Genomic DNA, 17384 nt, shown 5'->3' with positions numbered 1-17384 from the left:
CATTCTCATGATTAGTTCCTTATGTATCCAAAATGTTTCCTCTTTTTTTTACTTTCACAACATTCATCTGAAGTTGCCATGAAACATCCCCATGTTGCATCTGAATTAATGAGTTCCACAGTTTTGTGTCTCTGTTGTTGTTTTACATATTGTTCCACTTGCCTGCAATGCCTTAAGACTAGAAAGAGATGGAGTGAATTAATCAGTAGAACATACTCCATAAACACTAAAATTCCCCATATTGTTGCTCGCATTTGCCATTCCTTGGGTATCACAAATGATTTTTAGAAGTAAAGATGAATTAAGAAGCTTGATCATAACACAAATTCTGAGAAATCATGAAGATTGAGAAAGGTGATGCTAAGGATAACATACAGTGGCTAACCTGGCATTTTCTAAGCAAACTACCTTGATTTGAATTCCAGCTCCACCTTTTTCTAGTTGAGTCCCTTGGGTGTTATTTTATATCACTTACTCGCAATTCCTTTGTCTAGTGTCTACCTAGTAAAGATAACAGAAGAAATTGATAGCACTGTGATGAATAAAAAAGATAATGTACATAAAATACTTAACATGCTGCCTGGCACAAAGTAAGCATTCTATAAATAAACTGATGCTATTTATAAATATTATTATATCAAAAGACTAGAAATAGACAAATATTTTCATAATTGAAAAGAAAAATTCTGGAAACAGCTTAACAGTAAACATCATATAGGCAGAATCCTCAAAAACATTATTAAATAATAAAGAGAAACGTTAGGTTAGTGTGTTCATTATGACTAACTCCACTAATCTTGTTTCCTAGTTGAAAAGGATTATTAGAGTAATTATGTACTAATGAATGTGCTGTATCTTCATGTTTTGTAACGTTTTATACTTTTGGTCATTTCTTTAGAAGAATATATATAAAATGAGAATTCTGTTATGTAACCTGGTTAAAAATGTATCAATTGCCCTCCGATGGCAAATAACTAGAAAACTAGACAAAAGCAAGAAAACTATCATTTTCAAACATTAGAAAGGGGCAGTGCTTGATTGCGATCCCTAAGAAAAGAGATACAAGCTAGACAAGTCCTGTGGGAATCTAGGCATTCTGTCTGAAATGGTTTTCAAGGTCGTGGTACGGAGAGAAGCAGCCCAAGCAAACACAGTAGTCTTGCTGAACTGAGGAGACAGAGACCAGAGTTTCAATAGGTTGAGGGAGCTAGAATTTGTGGAATAGAATACCTTAGAAAAGGAATCTAAGAAGGAAAGAGATCCAGATATTTGCATAGCAATCCTCTTGAGTCTTCCATTAAGTACTAAGCTTCACATGCTCAACAAGAAATGGTATGAGGGCAGGCAAAGAACAAATACTGATCAGATGAAAGCTAAACATTTCTAGAGCTCACATGAGGCTAGGAGATAGTGAAGTTCCAACCAGCCCCCGTGGAGAAAATGTATTGATCCTTGGGGACATTCAATAGATACTGAGAATGGTCATAAATTACTTACTGTTAAATTATCCCATGAATAAATTTTAAAATAAATAAGCCCGCTTTAAAAAATTATTTGAAAGGGTCAGACTGTTCCACAAGTAACCTAATGGCCTGCCAAAAGAAGACTGACCATTCCTTAAAAGAAAACAATATATAATTGAACAATGTTACAATCACAATCTCCAATACCAGTTGCCCAACACCAAGACCTGTTAGATAAATAACCCATAATCAGTAATATTTTGAAAAATAACAATAAAAATGGTGACAGAAGAGACATTAAACAATGGAGGTAGAAGATGAAAACTTTAAAATGGCTAATATACATATGTTTGAAGATTTAAAGGAAAACATAAAAGAAATGAGAAAAATTAAAGATATAAAAAAGAAGCATAATGAAATGTCCAGAGCTGAAAATATATCTGATATTAAAAATTCATTAAGTGTACTTACTTAATAGCAGATTAAATGCTGCAGGGGGAAAAAAGACCAGTGAGCTTTTAGACAAGAAGCAGAAAGAGAACAAAAGATTGAAAAAATTGCTTATAATATCAACTCTGAAGACAAATCAGTCTAACATATGTGTAACTGGAGTCCCACAAGGGGAAGGATAAGAGAATATTTAAATAAAGAAGCCAAAATTTACCCAACTTGGTAAAAATTATAAACCCACAGATCCAAAACGTCCAACAAAGAGCAAGTAGAAAGTGAAAATATTAGAAATATCATAATGAAACTGCTGTAAATCATAGGTAATGATAAAATTGCAAAAGCATCCAGAAGAAAAAGACATATCCAAAGGCAAATAATGGCTGCAGACTTTCCCCAGAAATAATGTAAGCCAGAAGGCAATTGAATGACACATTTAAAGAAAGTCAATCAATAATTCTGTATTTATTGATAATATTCCTTAAAAATAGAAGCAAAATAAAGACTTTTTAAAATTTAAATTTATTTATTTTAATTGGAGGCTAATTACTTTACAATATTGTATTGGTTTTGCCATATATCAACATAAATCCACCATGGGTGTACACGTGTTAAGACTTTTTTTAAAAAGCTAAAAAAAAATGTCACCAGCATATCTGCATTCCAAAAAAAATGTTAATGAAATTCAGACTGAAAAAAAAATGACACCAGATGGGAACTCAGATCAACATAAAGAAATGAAGAATGCTGAACTAGTAAATGTATAAGTAAACACAAAATATATTTAAATAGATTTAATTTAAATTAAAACAGTCCCCCAAATAAACTCCAATCTCAGATGATTTCACTGGTGAGTTCTAACAAACCTGTAAGAAATAACTATCTCACAAAAACTTTTTCAGAAAGCAGAAAAACGGAACATTTACCAACTCATTTTACAGGACTGCTAAGTCACTTCAGTTGTGTCCGATCTGTGCGACCCCATAGATGGCAGCCCACCAGGCTCCCCTGTCCCTGGGATTCTCCAGGCAAGAACACTGGAGTGGGTTGCCATTTCCTTCTCCAATGCAGGAAAGTGAAAAGTGAAAGTGAAGTTGCTCAGTCGTGTCTGACCCTCAACGACCCCATGGACTACAGCCTTCCAGGCTACTCCGTCCATGGGATTTTCCAGGCAAGAGTACTGGAGTGGGGTGCCATTGCCTTCTCTGAACTTGCAGGGAAATTTTTCAAACCAATACCCATCAAAAATATAGACACAAAAAACTTGACAAAATATTAGCAAATTGAATTCAGCGATGTATAAAAATAAGTGTGTCATGACTAAATGAGGTATATATCAAGAATGCAATGTTAACATTTTAAATTGAACCACTAATATCTATAATAAAAAATAAAGGAAAAAATTTTATATTTTATATATTTTTTATATATATTTCTTATAGAATTTGACAAGCAGATTCTAAAATTTATATGGAAATGCCAAGAGTCTTTGATATATATGGTATGATTTTAGATAAAGAACAAAGTTGGGAGATTATATTGGCTTCAGATTCACTATAAAGTTACACTAAACAGGGCAATGCAGGATTGGTATAAGGATAACCATATAAATCGGTGGAGAATACAGAAGGTCCAGAAATAGACCCACACATTATTTGGTCAGTTGGTTTTTCAACATTTGGGGCATTTGAATTAGCAAGGTAATTCAATGGAGGAAACAGACTTTTCAAAAACTGGTGTTAGAATAACAGGAATTTGTGCAGAAAATCATAAATCTTGACTTTTACATCACACACCAAAAGGAACTCAGAATTAGAGAAATGATACAAATGTAACTACAAATCAGAAACAGACTCACAGACTTAGAGAAGGAAATGACGATAGCCGGGGGAAGGATGGAGGGAAGGGAGAGTTAGAAGTTTGGGATGGACATGTACACACTGCTATATTTAAAGTGTATCACTAGCAAAGACCTACTGTTGGACAGGGAACTCTTCTTGATGTTATGTGGCAGCCTGGATGGGAGGGGAGTTCAGGGGAGAATGGATTCATGTCTATGTATAGCTGAGTCGCTCGCTGTGCACCTGAAAATATTACAGCATTGTTGATGAGCTATGCATGCATGTATGTGTTCAGTTGCATCCAACTCTTTGCAACCCCATGGACTATAGCTCCCCCAGGCTCCTCTGTCCATGGGATTTTCCAGGGAAGAATACTGGAGTGGGTTGCCATTTCCTTCTCCAATTCATCAGCTACACTCCAATATAAAATAAAAAGTTTAAAAATAATAAATGAATCTGAACCTAAAGCATTCAGAAGAAAAAGACAAATTACAACCACAAAACTTTTAGAAGGAAACATGGGAGAAAACTCATCACTCTTAGGATAGCAATAATTTCTCAGGGCAAACAATGTAGTCACCATAAAAAATGATATATATTACATCCATCAGAATTTTAAATTTCTGCTCTGTTATTTGAAAGACACTGTTAAGAAAATAAAAGGAAAAGCCACAGACTAGGAAATAGTGGTAGATACAGATTTCTCTTTCTTTCTTTACAGTTTGATATGATGAGTACAAACAACCTGATTTAAAAATGGACACAAAAGATTTGAACAGACAATTCACAAATGATGATATATGAATGGCCAGTAAGCTTATGAAGAAAAGCTCAAAATCATTAGAGTCATCACCACAATAAAAATCCATTGCACAATGAGACACCACTACACCCAATAACAGGTGTTGCTAAGCGTGTAGAACAACTGGAACTCTCATACACCACTGGTGGAAGCACAAAATAGGACAACTCTTTGGAAAACTGCTTAAAGTTAAACACACACTTACCTTAAGCCCTAACAATTCCACTTGTAGGCGTTTACCCAAGAGAAATGCAAGATATGTTCATATGAAGACTTATACAGAAATGTTTGAGACTGATTTAACCACAATATCCAAAATTGGAGATAATTCAAATGTCCATCAACAGATAAATGAATAAATTGTGATAGATTCATATAAGGGACTACTCTTCAGTAATCAAAAAATAATAACTACTAAACTACTAATATATGCTGCCACAAGAACAAATCTCAAATATGTAACACTGAGTAATAATGGCCAGATACAAACAGCACACACTGGATGATTCTACTTATAGGAAATTCTAGAACAAGCAATATTGTACTAATCAGGCTTATGGTTGCCTAGGTCCAAGAGAGGTGAAGATTGACTGCAAAGAGATGTGTTAAGTAATGAAAATGTTCTAGACCTTGATGGTGGTGGTGCTGACATGGGTCCATACATTTGTCAGAACTCAAAACGGCCCACTTCAAATGGATTCATTTTAATGCATGTAACTTAAATGTAAGTTATACCTCAATAATGTTGATTTTAAGTAATCAAAAAAGATCATATAAGTTGGATTAAAAGTTTTGAAATTTGTCCTCAAACTTGCCTGCTTATGCAGTCTTATATAGCAAGAAATCATGTTTATCATATGGATTGGTGACGCATAGTTGGGCGAGCATCTTGTCTGTCCAAAAAAATATTCTTTAAGCACCTACTGTATGCTAAGTATTTAAGGCTATAATGGTGAAGGAAAAAAAAAATAAGGTTTCTGTTCTCATGGTACCAGCTTTATGGATGTTGCTACTGCTGCTAAGTCACCTCAGTTGTGTCCAACTCTGTGCAACCCCATAGATGGCAGCCCACCAGGCTCTCCTGTCCCTGGGATTCTCCAGGCAAGAACACTGGAGTGGGTTGCCATTTCCTTCTTCAATGCATGAAAGTGAAAAGTGAAATTGAAGACGCTCAGTCCAAGACAGACATTAATTAAATAATTGGAATGCACAATTTTAAGCTGAAAGAAGCTGAACAGCTCAGGGAGAACATACAGAAAGGAACCTGGCTGAGACTAAAGAGGGCAGAAGAGGCTTCCCCAAGGCTCCCATCCAGTTGGGAGCCTGAGGATGAATGGGTAGAATCTATCTAATGGAAGGGTGCATTTTGCATTAGGAAGTCCCTAAGTGGGGGAAGGAAGCATATCAAAGTGGCTAGAGGAAATTACTTGTGAAGAGCCCTAAGAACAAGAGAAACAGTGGAACAAGATGAACCACAAAAGACAGGGAGCCAGGTCAGAGGACATCCTGAGAACAAAGAAAGCCTCAGAGGGGTCCTGGGCAGGACCAATGAGGCCAGACCTACAGCAGTGGTCCAGCGTTGATACAAGCATCCAGGTGAGATGACTGAGTGCTTATACTCAGTCAGTGGCCACAGAAGGGCAGAGAAGTCAATATATTTGCTAAATAGGAGGCAACAGGTGCAAGTTGGTGCAAGTTGAACTTGGGAGATAAGGGAGAAGGAGGGTTGCTCAGGATGCTAGCCAAGTTTCCACCTTGGATGTTTCCAGAGGTGGAAGCATTCTTCACTGAGATGACTACACAAAGGTGAAGAAGCAAATTGAGGGGAGGGTGGAGGAGATGGGAGAAGTGCAGAATCTAAAGTATATACAAGGACTTCCCTGGTGATCCAGCAGTTAAGAATCTTCCTGCCAATGCTGGAGACAGGAGTATGATCCCCCGTCCGGGAAGATCCCACATGCCGAAGGGCAGTTAAGCCCGTGCACCACAACTACTAAGCCCATACTGGAGAGCCCAGGAGCTGAAACTACTGAGCCCACATGCTCTAAAGCCCATGCTCCGCAACGAGAGAAGCCCATGTACCACAACTAAAGAGTAGCCCCCTGCTCGCCACAACTAAAGAAAACCTACATGTAGCAACAAAGACCCAGTGCAGCCAAAATCAAATAAACTAATTAAATTTTTAAAAATCTGAAGTACCTAGAGGACCCTGATATGGGAAGTCCCAATTACTGGAACTCCCTGAAGTGTGGGAGAGCTGGGCTTAACTGTACTAGGTTATCAGGATAGAATAAATTACCAAAGCCTTTGAGAGTATGAGATCACCAAAGCAGAGGTTGCAGGGAATAGGACTCAGGATAGAGCCCAGAGGACAACCAGCAGGTAAGACTCTGCCTAGGAAGCAGATTCCACCAAGAACAGTGATTGAAGGAGCATTCAAGAGGTTGGAGACCAGACCAACTTTACACCACAGGAGCCAAGGGTGGGAAGAGAGCTTTTCAAGGAGGATGCAACTGGGGACAGCTCCCTTAACTCAAGGTTCCAGACTCACCCAAGAGGCCAGTGGGAAGGTACTGACATCTCACCTGACTGACTAAGGTTCTAAGCACCTTCCAAGAACCATCTGATTTGATCTCCACAACAGCCACAATGGGTAGCAGCCGAAACAGCACTGCTCTAGCTCTCCTGCCGGAGCCGGAACTAACACGAGACCTCAGCCTCCCATTCCAGTGCTTCTTCCCCTACTGCCTTCTCCTCCGCCCAGTCCAATCCAACCATCTCTTTCTCAGAACTGCCCCCTCCTTGCCCCTGCAATTCTCTGCACCACGGAACGTGTGGCATAGACCAAGATATTTGAGGCTCTGGACCTCTGGGTCTCCGTCCTGGCCCGCCCTGAAGCCAGGTGACTCTCAAGCCAGAAGAGCAGGAGGCAGCTGTCCAGTAGCTCCCAGGGAATGAACATCTTTCTGCAGACACAGGGCCCCGCCCGGCCCCGCCCCTCCAGGATGTGTCATTATTCCACAGTTCACAGCAGAACTTCAGCTGGAGGAGTTATTATCTCTGCAACGTGTAGAGGGCAGGGGAATGGGGTTGGACAAAGTGGCGGGGGTGAGGGGAAGGTGGCGGGAAGGGGACTGCTCTAGCTCAGCCCGCTGCACTTCCTTCTCTCCCTCGCCATCCTCTCCCTCAGGTTGGCATCATTCTCTTTCCTTCCCCGGCCTTATATAGTCATGCGGTTTCACAAGCCCCAACGCAGAAAGTCTGCCAACCCCTCTAACCATTCCGCTGCCAAGGCAATGGTAGAGGCGAGCTGCAAACTCCGCATCGGAGCCAGGCACCGAATGTATCTATTTTCTGCTTCTCCCGCAAGGCGCCCGAGGTAGCCTGGGGGCCCGGGGGCCCTTCCCAGGCACCACGTAGATGCTTACAGGGCACTGGGATGGTGGGGGGGCGGGGACCTTGGGCCGCAGAGCAAGTGGTGCACTTGGACACCGGCAGGTGCGAACCTCCGCCCTCTCCCTCTCCCCACCGAGCGCCTCTGCGGCTCTTTGTGTCTGTGGCTCTGCGCTAGACTGGGTGGGGTGGGCAAACCGGAAGCGGCAAATCAGCGTCTGGGTCTTGAAAAATGCCTAGAAGGGTGGACATTTTCATTAGAAACCCTCGCACATTTGGAGAGAACGAGTCTGCCTGCCCAGAGGCCTTCCCCCCCGGGCCCCCCTCTTTCCTCCCCAGCCCACTCCCTATCGCCTAGCCTCCCCCTCGGCGGTCATCTGGATCTCGTTGTTCTTGCATTTCCCCAGCTGCCTGTCTGCATTTGCAACCGTGCACGTGCGCAGACACACCAGTGCTCACCGCACCCATCCTGCGGCCCCCTTGCCAACCACCTCACACAGCTCACAGACTCACCGCACCCATCCTGCGGCCCCCTTACCCACCACCTCACACAGCTCACAGATTCGTAAGGTAATTCCTTCCCCGGCTCCAACCCCCCGTAACAGAATGAGCCCTTTATTCCAAAGTAGGAATAGAAAAGGCCTTGGGTGTAGTTAACAGGAGCAAGAGAAGCCACCACGAAGGCTTTGTGTCTGGAAGAGTGGGTGGGCAGTTTCTGTGGTTTGGGATATTTTAATCGTCCCCCCCCCCCAAATATAGTATATGAACAATCTATGTCTCCACTTTGGGGGCTTCCCTGAAAGAAGAGGGTTAAAAGGAATGCTCAGAGAACACAGTTAACAAAATGTCTCTCCCTCACTTCACCTAACGGCCTTTTACTACATACTGCTACTGTTCATTAGCTATTTTATAAATGTAAACCCAAGTGCTGAAAAAAACAGGCAAAAATCTAGGACATTGTCGCTTTAAGAATCTAGACTAAAACACCTTAAATGAACTCTGCAGCAGACAGATGAGAAAAAAAAAAAAGTCCCTTCTCTGGCCCTTGCTGCTTTTGCCATTATTCATGATGTAATTTTTCAGGTGTTAGTTTGGCAGAGAAAGATTGGAACTGGGCTTGTTGCTAGGACATGAATGAAGGGGCAGAATCCCATTGGTTCTCTGGGACTTCACAGGAACCAATGGGAATGAAGGGGATGGAGGTGGAGGGGGCGGGGAGTCACACACACAAAAAAGACTCTCTTGGCTGGACTATTATTATTTGCTATGTTAAAGTGGGGTACTGTAAATTTATGGGGGGAGGCGGTTACATCTGTTTTAGAGGTGTAGGTGGGCAGTGTTGTCTGAGGGACTAAAGCTGCAGAATGAGCAATTAAGGAGCAGCTTTGTTCACAGTGTCCTGCGTTTCACTAATAGCTCACAGCCACCAGCAGTCTAGAGCAGCAGGCAAGCGAGAGCTGGAGTCGGGAGGTGGGAGCGTGGGTGGAGCGGGGCTGCATGCTTTCTTTGGTCTTAATCACCGTTAGGTGAACCCCAAACAACCTTTAGCAATGTAAGTGAAACAGTTTCGTGTAAGTAAAAGGGGGTGGGGGGGACACCCATCACGCTCTCCGCCTAAGGCGTCGCGGACCTCCCAACCTCCCAACTTGCTGCCAGGCCTCAGCGCGGGTCTGGTAACAACCACGTGTAGGCATAGTTCGGCACAGAATGTCACTGGGCATCCAGACCCGGGCTATAAAACATTCACCCACTTAAGCCCTTTGAGTCTCAGCCTGCCGGCTAGCAAAGTAAGCAGTTTTGTGTGCCAGTCATTCTCAGCGGCTGAATTCTAGGCAGTTCCTTGCAAACCTACGCAGGAAGAAAAGCTTTGATCCCTGCAGGGCCCCTTCTTTCCCTCCATTGACGGCACAGACTTGACAAGCCTCCACCTCCCTTGCCATATTCCATTGTTTGGGCTCAGGCTGTAACCCACACCTTTTCTTTAATAAATGTACAGGGTGTGCGCTGGGTGACTTGAAACACGCATGCAATAAACTCACTTCTTATTGGGTTACAGACCTAGCCAGTTTATTTACACCCTGGAGGGGGCTCTACCTCTTGCCAGATTCCTAACTTCAGAGATTCTGTGGCTGGAATCCAGCAACATAAAAGGATCTCTCCTTGTAATCGGAGGACTTCCTAAGACCACAGGCAGTTTCAACCAATTAACATCTCTGATTGCCAGAGAACATTTTAGGAGACTCAGAAGGACCAGGAGGGTTTTCAACCATAAGCCTTTATTGGATTCATGGCAAGAACTGATCTGATTATTGATTTCTTCTTGTGGATTTCTGTGACTTCCCAAGATTTAGGGGGAAAGAGGGTGGGACGTGAGCAGTAAATGGGAGGAGATATAAAGCAAAAAGGAAGATTTTTAAACAGGTATTTTTCTTTCAGCCACACAAATCCCAGTCTCTGCCTCCATCCACCCCTCAGCATTGATAGAGAACACAGCTCCAAGTGCAGACCCTAATTGCAATGCTTCAGGTGACAGGTAGCTTATACACTTCAGTTCAAAGCCAAAGTGGAGGCTGAATAAATCTGATTTCAAACAGTCAGCATTTCAAAATAAAAGTGTTCAAACTTAAGCCCCAAACAGGAGGCCTCTTTGCAGCCTTTCACCAAGAATCCTGTGAGATGTACTTCAGTCAAGGTCTCCACTCAAATCTCACTTTGTTCTCAGTCCTCGTAAAACCTCAGACTACTTACAAAGCTGCCCCGCCTGAACCAAGCAGAGGCTCCAGAGACAAGTGCCAAGGAGTGTGAAATGCTTGGGAACAAAGTTACAGGCAGCCAGCCCTCACTGAGGGGTGGGGGGCCAGGCAGCCTCCAAGGGGGACAGAATGTTCTAGAAAAGAACAAGGAAAGTTACATGGTGTCCTCCTTCCTTATATCTCAATGCACTAATTAATTGGGGGCCCTTTTATATTTATTAGGAAAATGGATAAAAACCATAAAATCTGAGCTCTCCCTTTCATGGAATAAAAAGAGGGGTGGGGAGAGGGAAGAAAGGAGAGAGGGAGAGGGAAGAGGAGAAAGGGAGGAAGAAATATGGGGCCAGTTAAGCAATCAATATTAGAACTCTGTCATTTAAGTAGTACAGACTGTATTCAAGACCAGGCTCTAATTTCGAGCCTCTGCATATCCAATTTATGTATTATTTCTGCTTTATTAACTATGCCAAAGCCTTTGACTGTGTGGATCACAATAAACTGTGGAAAATTCTGAGAGAGATGGGAATACCAGACCACCTGACCTGCCTCTTGAGAAACCTATATGCAGGTTAGGAAGCAACAGTTAGAACTGGACATGGAACAACAGACTGGTTCCAAATAGGAAAAGGAGTACTTCAAGGCTGTATATTGTCACCCTGCTTATTTAACTTATATGCAGAGTACATCATGAGAAACACTGGGCTGGAAGAAGCACAAGCTGGAATCAAGATTGCCAGGAGAAATATCAATAACCTCAGATATGCAGATGACGCCACCCTTATGGCAGAAAGTGAAGAGGAACTAAAGAGCCTCTTGATGAAAGTGAAAGAAGAGAGTGAAAAAGTTGGCTTAAAGCTCAATATTCAGAAAACTAAGATCATGACATCTGGTCCCACCACTTCATGGCAAATAGATTGGGAAACAGTGGAAACAGTGGCTGACTTCATTTTTCTGGGCTCCAAAATCACTGCAGATGGTGATCGCAGCCATGAAATTAAAAGACGCTTGCTCCTTGGAAGGAAAGTTATGACCAACCTAGACAGCATATTCAAAAGCAGAGACATCACTTGCCAACAAAGGTCTGTCTAGTCAAGGCTATGGTTTTTCCAGTGGTCATGTATGGATGTGAGAGTTGGACTGTGAAGAAAGCTGAGCACCGAAGAATTGATGCTTTTGAACTGTGGTGTTGGAGAAGACTCTTGAGAGTCCCTTGGACTGCAAGGAGATCCAACCAGTCCATCCTAAAGGAGATCAGTCCTGGGTGTTCACTGGAGGGACTAATGTTGAAACTGAAACTCCAATAGTTTGGCCACCTGATGTGAGGAGCTGACTCCTTTGAAAAGACCCTGATCCTGGGAGGGATTGAGGGCAGGAGGAGAAGGGAATGACAGAAGATGAGATGATTGGATGGCATCACTGACTCAATGGACATGAGTTTGGGTGGACTCCAGGAGTTGGTGATGGATGCCAGGGAGGCCTGGTGTGCTGTGGTTCATGGGGTCACAAAGAGTCAAATATGACTAAGTGACTGAACTGAACTGAACTGCTATATAAGGGCTCCCCAGGTAGTTCAGTGGTAAAGAATCTGGCTGCCAATGCAGGAGACACAGGTTTGATCCCTGGGTTGGGAAGATCCCTAGGAGAAGGAAATGGCAACCCACTCCAGCATTCTTACCTGAGAAATACCATGGACAGAGGAGCCTGGCAGGCTACAGTCCATGGGGTCACAGAGAGTCTGGCACAACTTAGCAACTAAACAACACAAGGGCTTCCCAAGTGGCTCAGTGGTAAAGAATCTGCATGCCAATGCCAGAGACATGGTTTCGATCCCTGGGTCAAGACGATCCCCTAGAGAAGGAAATGGCAACCCATTCTAGTATTCTTGCCTAGGAAATTCCAATGGACAGAGGAGCCTCGTGGGCTACAGCCTGTGGCATTGCAAAACAATTGAACATAACTTGGTGACTAAAACAACAACTCTAGATAAAAGCATTGTTGGGACTTCCCTGGCAGTCCAACAGTTGAGACCCTGTACTTCCATTATTGTAGGGGATTCAAGTTTAATCCCTGGTCAGGGAACTAAGATTTTACATGCCGGGAGGTATGGCCAAAAGATAAAAAAATATAAACAATAAAAACTAAAATAAAAGCATTGTCATTCCTTGGTGCAAAACACTAACAAAGGCCCCTGAAAATTTAGAGATCTGCTTAGTGACCACCTCCTCCAGTCTGCCTGGATCTGGAGCCTTGAGGGAACACCCCCACTCTGAGCAGGAAAGGACCCTCTACCCACAAACTTCAGAAAGGAGAACATTTTCATTGCCATTGTGTGAACTGTAAGCTAATTATGCTTTCCTGCAAGGGAAGCAAATTATATTGATTGTACAATAAAAGCTATTATCATTCCCAGTATATTCATCATGACTCAGAAAGATGCAAAAATATTGACTTGCTCTAAATAGCATTTTACTTTTGTCTCCAGACAGCAGTTTTTAAGACACAGAATGACCAGAGATAGTTTTGTTAACCAGTCACAGAGAGTAAATGTGACAGAAGAGATGCGAGTTATGGCTATAACCTAAGCCACCATTTGTGAATGACAGAGACTCTCAGGGGAGAATACATATCTCAGATGTGACGAAAGAGTTAACTTGGACTATTCCATATATTAAAAAAAAAAAAAAATCCTGAAAACTCCCAACAGTACCTACAGTAACAAGAAAATAACAAAGCTCACTGACACATCTGAAAAGAAGGTGATTAATTAAAGTAATTAGGCTGCACTGAACTATTAAAATATGAAATCTTCTGTAGGGATGACCAAAAAAGGCAGAACATTTTTACAGTTCAAAAATTAAAACCATATTCTGGTTCATTAGGTGAGATGGGAACTCACACGTTTTAGCCTACAGTCTCATTCACAGATGTGTAAGTGTCTAATATTGCACACCTTTGTAATGGTTCTTGTAAAAATAAAGAAAGAAAGAAAATAACAACCTGAATGCAATTATTTGATGGCTTGTAGGGCAAGGGAGATCTTATGAAAGAATGACAACCAGCCTTTCAGGTTTACTTTGAAAATGCCCCCAGGCTTTGAAATGCCAGGTGTGTTGGGGCCTGTGACGAGAGTCAGACCGGGGACAGTGAAGGACAGAGAGGCACCTCCTGACACATTCCTCAGCTGTGTCTTCAAAGCAGTTGATGTCTCTCTTCTTCCTACTAAATCAAATCAAACTCCTTGGCTTGACATTAAAATCCCTCACCAAGTAATGCTCTTCCCCATCTATCCTGACCCCAGGAGACCGGTTCCAGGTGAGCCAGGCAAATCCCACTACCTCTTCCAAACCAAATTCACTCCTTCTATATCCCAGGCAGCTTGTCCTCTGCCTACAATGTCCTTAATTTCTCTCTGATCCATCCTAGTCACCCCACCTCTCAGAACCTAGCTTCAGGGACCCAGAAAGCCTTCTGCTTTTTTCTCCTAGATCTTCACACACACGACCTAAGCTGTCTATGTGTGTGTGCATGCGTGCTCAGTGGTGTCTGACTCTTTGCAACCCCACGGACTGTAGCCCACTGGGCTCCTCTGTCCATGGGATTTCCCAGGCGTGAATACTGGAGTGGGTTGCCATTTCCTTCTCCAGAGGATCTTCCAGACCCAGGAATCAAACTGTGTCTCCTTTGGCCTCTGCGTTGCCTGGTGGATTCTTTACCACTGAGCCACCTGGGAAGCCCAACTTGCCTATGACTTTACTGCCAACCTGATCAAGCCATGCCGCTGCTTTAAAACCTTCCATGGAACACTCTGCCTTCAGAATAGATGCTCAGGCAAATTTGATCCTCTGAAATCTGGCCCTTGCCTCTTCCGCCAACCAGTGGATAGTGGTGGCTACCACTTTGGAGCCAGACTGCCTGGGTGAGGACCCAACTTTGCCACACTTGGGTGTGACCTTGGGTGATTACTTCACATCCTTGAGCCTCAGTTTTGACAAAGGATTATTGAGATGATTACAGACTTAATACATGTGGAGCACTTAGAATGGAACCTGGCATATTCTTGGCACTGCCTGTGTATTTCCTATTACCATTATCATTAATATTATTTCTCCTCCTCACAAATCCTGCCCTCCAGCAAACTCTTCACTATTCTGCTTGGCTTTCCCACCAGCATCCATTGTTTAAAGTCTATCAAAACCTACTAATCCCCAGGCCCCAGTCTAATACCATATTCTTCGCAATTCTGTCCTGGATTCAGCCCCACTAATCTATCAGGCCTGAATGTCCTCCAGCACATGGTCTGTATTTCTCTTGAGGCTTAGCATCACATCTCCCGCTTTGTATCACAGCTTTGCACAGTAATCGAGGGAAGAGGTTGTCTCTCTCTTAATATCCACTCCCTACCTATAGCAGAAACTGTTAGGGCTCATCAAATATTCAAGGTGTTCTATGTTTTCCAGCCTCTCTTGAATCATTCTGAGGTCATATGACTAGTTTGAGTCAACAAACTATAAGCAAAAGTGGTAGATGTCACTTCTGGGCTGCAGGTTGAAAGCCAGAGTGCCTCATCCATTTTTCTCTTCCCTTCCTTGGAAGCCCTTAGGTCACATGTCTCTCCAAAGTGCGACTGCAAGACGGCAAGCTTCCATTCATACAGGTCCCTGAAAGACTGTGTGGAGCCTTGTCTGATGTGTTACCTGGGCAGAAAATAAACCTTTGCTGTATTAAAGTTCTGAAATGTGGGCTTTGATGTTGTTGTTGTTTAATCACTCAGTCTTGTCTGACTCTTTGCGACCCCATGGACCATAGCCCACCAGGCTCCTCGGTCCATGGGATTTCCCAGGCAAGAATACTGGAGTGGGTAGCCCTTCCCTTCTCCAAGGGATTTGCCTGACCCAGGGATCAAACCCACATCTCCTGCTGCAAGCAAATTTTTTACTACTGTGCCACTTCAGCATAGCCTAACTTATTCTATTATACCACCTCCATGTTTCAATACTAGATATGGGAAATTTAGCGCATCGTAGGTATATAACATTCACATGCTGAATGAATAATATACAAAATGAATAACAGACAATTGACTCTTTACTTAGAATGCACACCCTTTGTGGGTTTTCTCTGTTGGCCAAAGAACCTAGCATAGCACTGAATAAGTGCTCGGTAAGACCTGGTAATGAATGAAGGGTCAGCTTCTGTTCACCAGCTCATGAGAATCCACCCCATCTGAGACCAGGGCTTGGTAGTAAGAACCGATTTCCCCGGAACTACTTCTGACTCTATCCCCTGCTGAGGTTTAGTGAGAGCATGACTGAGCCATGCAGTGACCATCTCAGCTCCAGAGACCACAGTTCTTCGGTCAAGATGAAAAGAGATAACTGCTTTTCAACACATTTTAACCCACAACTCATTAGTCAGGATTTTATTAGGACTTTCGCTAAGCAGTTTATCATACAAACATTCACTCTCTAAACATGAAAGTCTAATGAATATTTCTGAAGATTTCCCCTTTTGTTCCCCCTTTGTGTGCTCTAAGGATTCTGACACACACTGGATTGATAGGGATGTTGCTGAGCACCTTTAACAGAGCAGTATTCCGCCAACTCCCTCCCAGAAGGATGGATCAGGAATCACATGTGAATGCTCCACCCTCAAAGAACCTCTGCCTTTAGTGAAACAAAGAGCCAGGTTCAAGTCCCAGATCCACCCAGAGGGTAACATCACTTTATGCCTCAGTTACCAGCTATAAAAAGGGAGGGTAAAGAGGGTTCTCTCTCTCTTTCCATTTCCACTAGGATAACAAGGGAAGCAATGGGAAAATGGGTTTTCTTGTTGGTTTCTTAACAAAAGCCCCCATTCCCTAGAACATTCATTATAAATATACCAGTCAAAATCTACCTTTTAGGGCTGTTCAATGGCACCCCACTCCAGTACTCCTGCCTGGAAAATCCCATGGGTGGAGGAGCCTGGAAGGCTGCAGTCCACGGGGTCGCTGAGGGTCGGACATGACTGAGCGACTTCACTTTCATTTTCACTTTCCACTTTCCACTTTCATGCATTGGAGAAGGAAATGGCAACCCACTCCAGTATTCTTGCCTGGAGAATCCCAGGGACAGGGGAGCCTGGTGGGCTGCTGTCTATGGGGTCGCACAGAGTCAGACACGACTGAAGTGACTTAGCAGCAGCAGCATATATCCTAGACAGCATATTAAAAAGCAGAGACATCACTTTGCTGACAAAGGTCCATATAGTCAAAGCTATGGTTTTTCTAGTAGTTACGTACAGATGTGAGACCATAAAGAAGGCTGAGCACTAAAGAACTGATGCTTCTGAGTTGTGGTGTTGGAGAAGACTCTTGAGAGTCCCTTGGACATCAAGGGGATCAAACTAGTCAATCCTAAAGGAAATCAACCCTGAATATTCACTGGAAGGACTGATGATGAAGCTGAAGCTCAAATACACTGGCCACCTGATGTGAAAAGCTGATTCACTGGAAAAGACCCTGATGCTAGGAAAGATTGAGGGCAGGAGGAGAAGGGGCTGACAGAGGATGAGATGGTTAGATGGCATCATTGACACAATGGACATAAGTCTGAGCAAGCTCCAGGAGATGGTGAGGGACAGAGAAGCCTGGCATGCTGCAGTCCATGAGATTGCAAAGAGTCTGATACGACATAGCAACTGAACA

This window comes from Ovis canadensis, chromosome 15 (genome assembly GCF_042477335.2).
Source record: "Ovis canadensis isolate MfBH-ARS-UI-01 breed Bighorn chromosome 15, ARS-UI_OviCan_v2, whole genome shotgun sequence".
Lineage (NCBI taxonomy): Eukaryota > Metazoa > Chordata > Mammalia > Artiodactyla > Bovidae > Ovis > Ovis canadensis.
Note: the sequence above shows the minus strand (reverse complement) of the source record.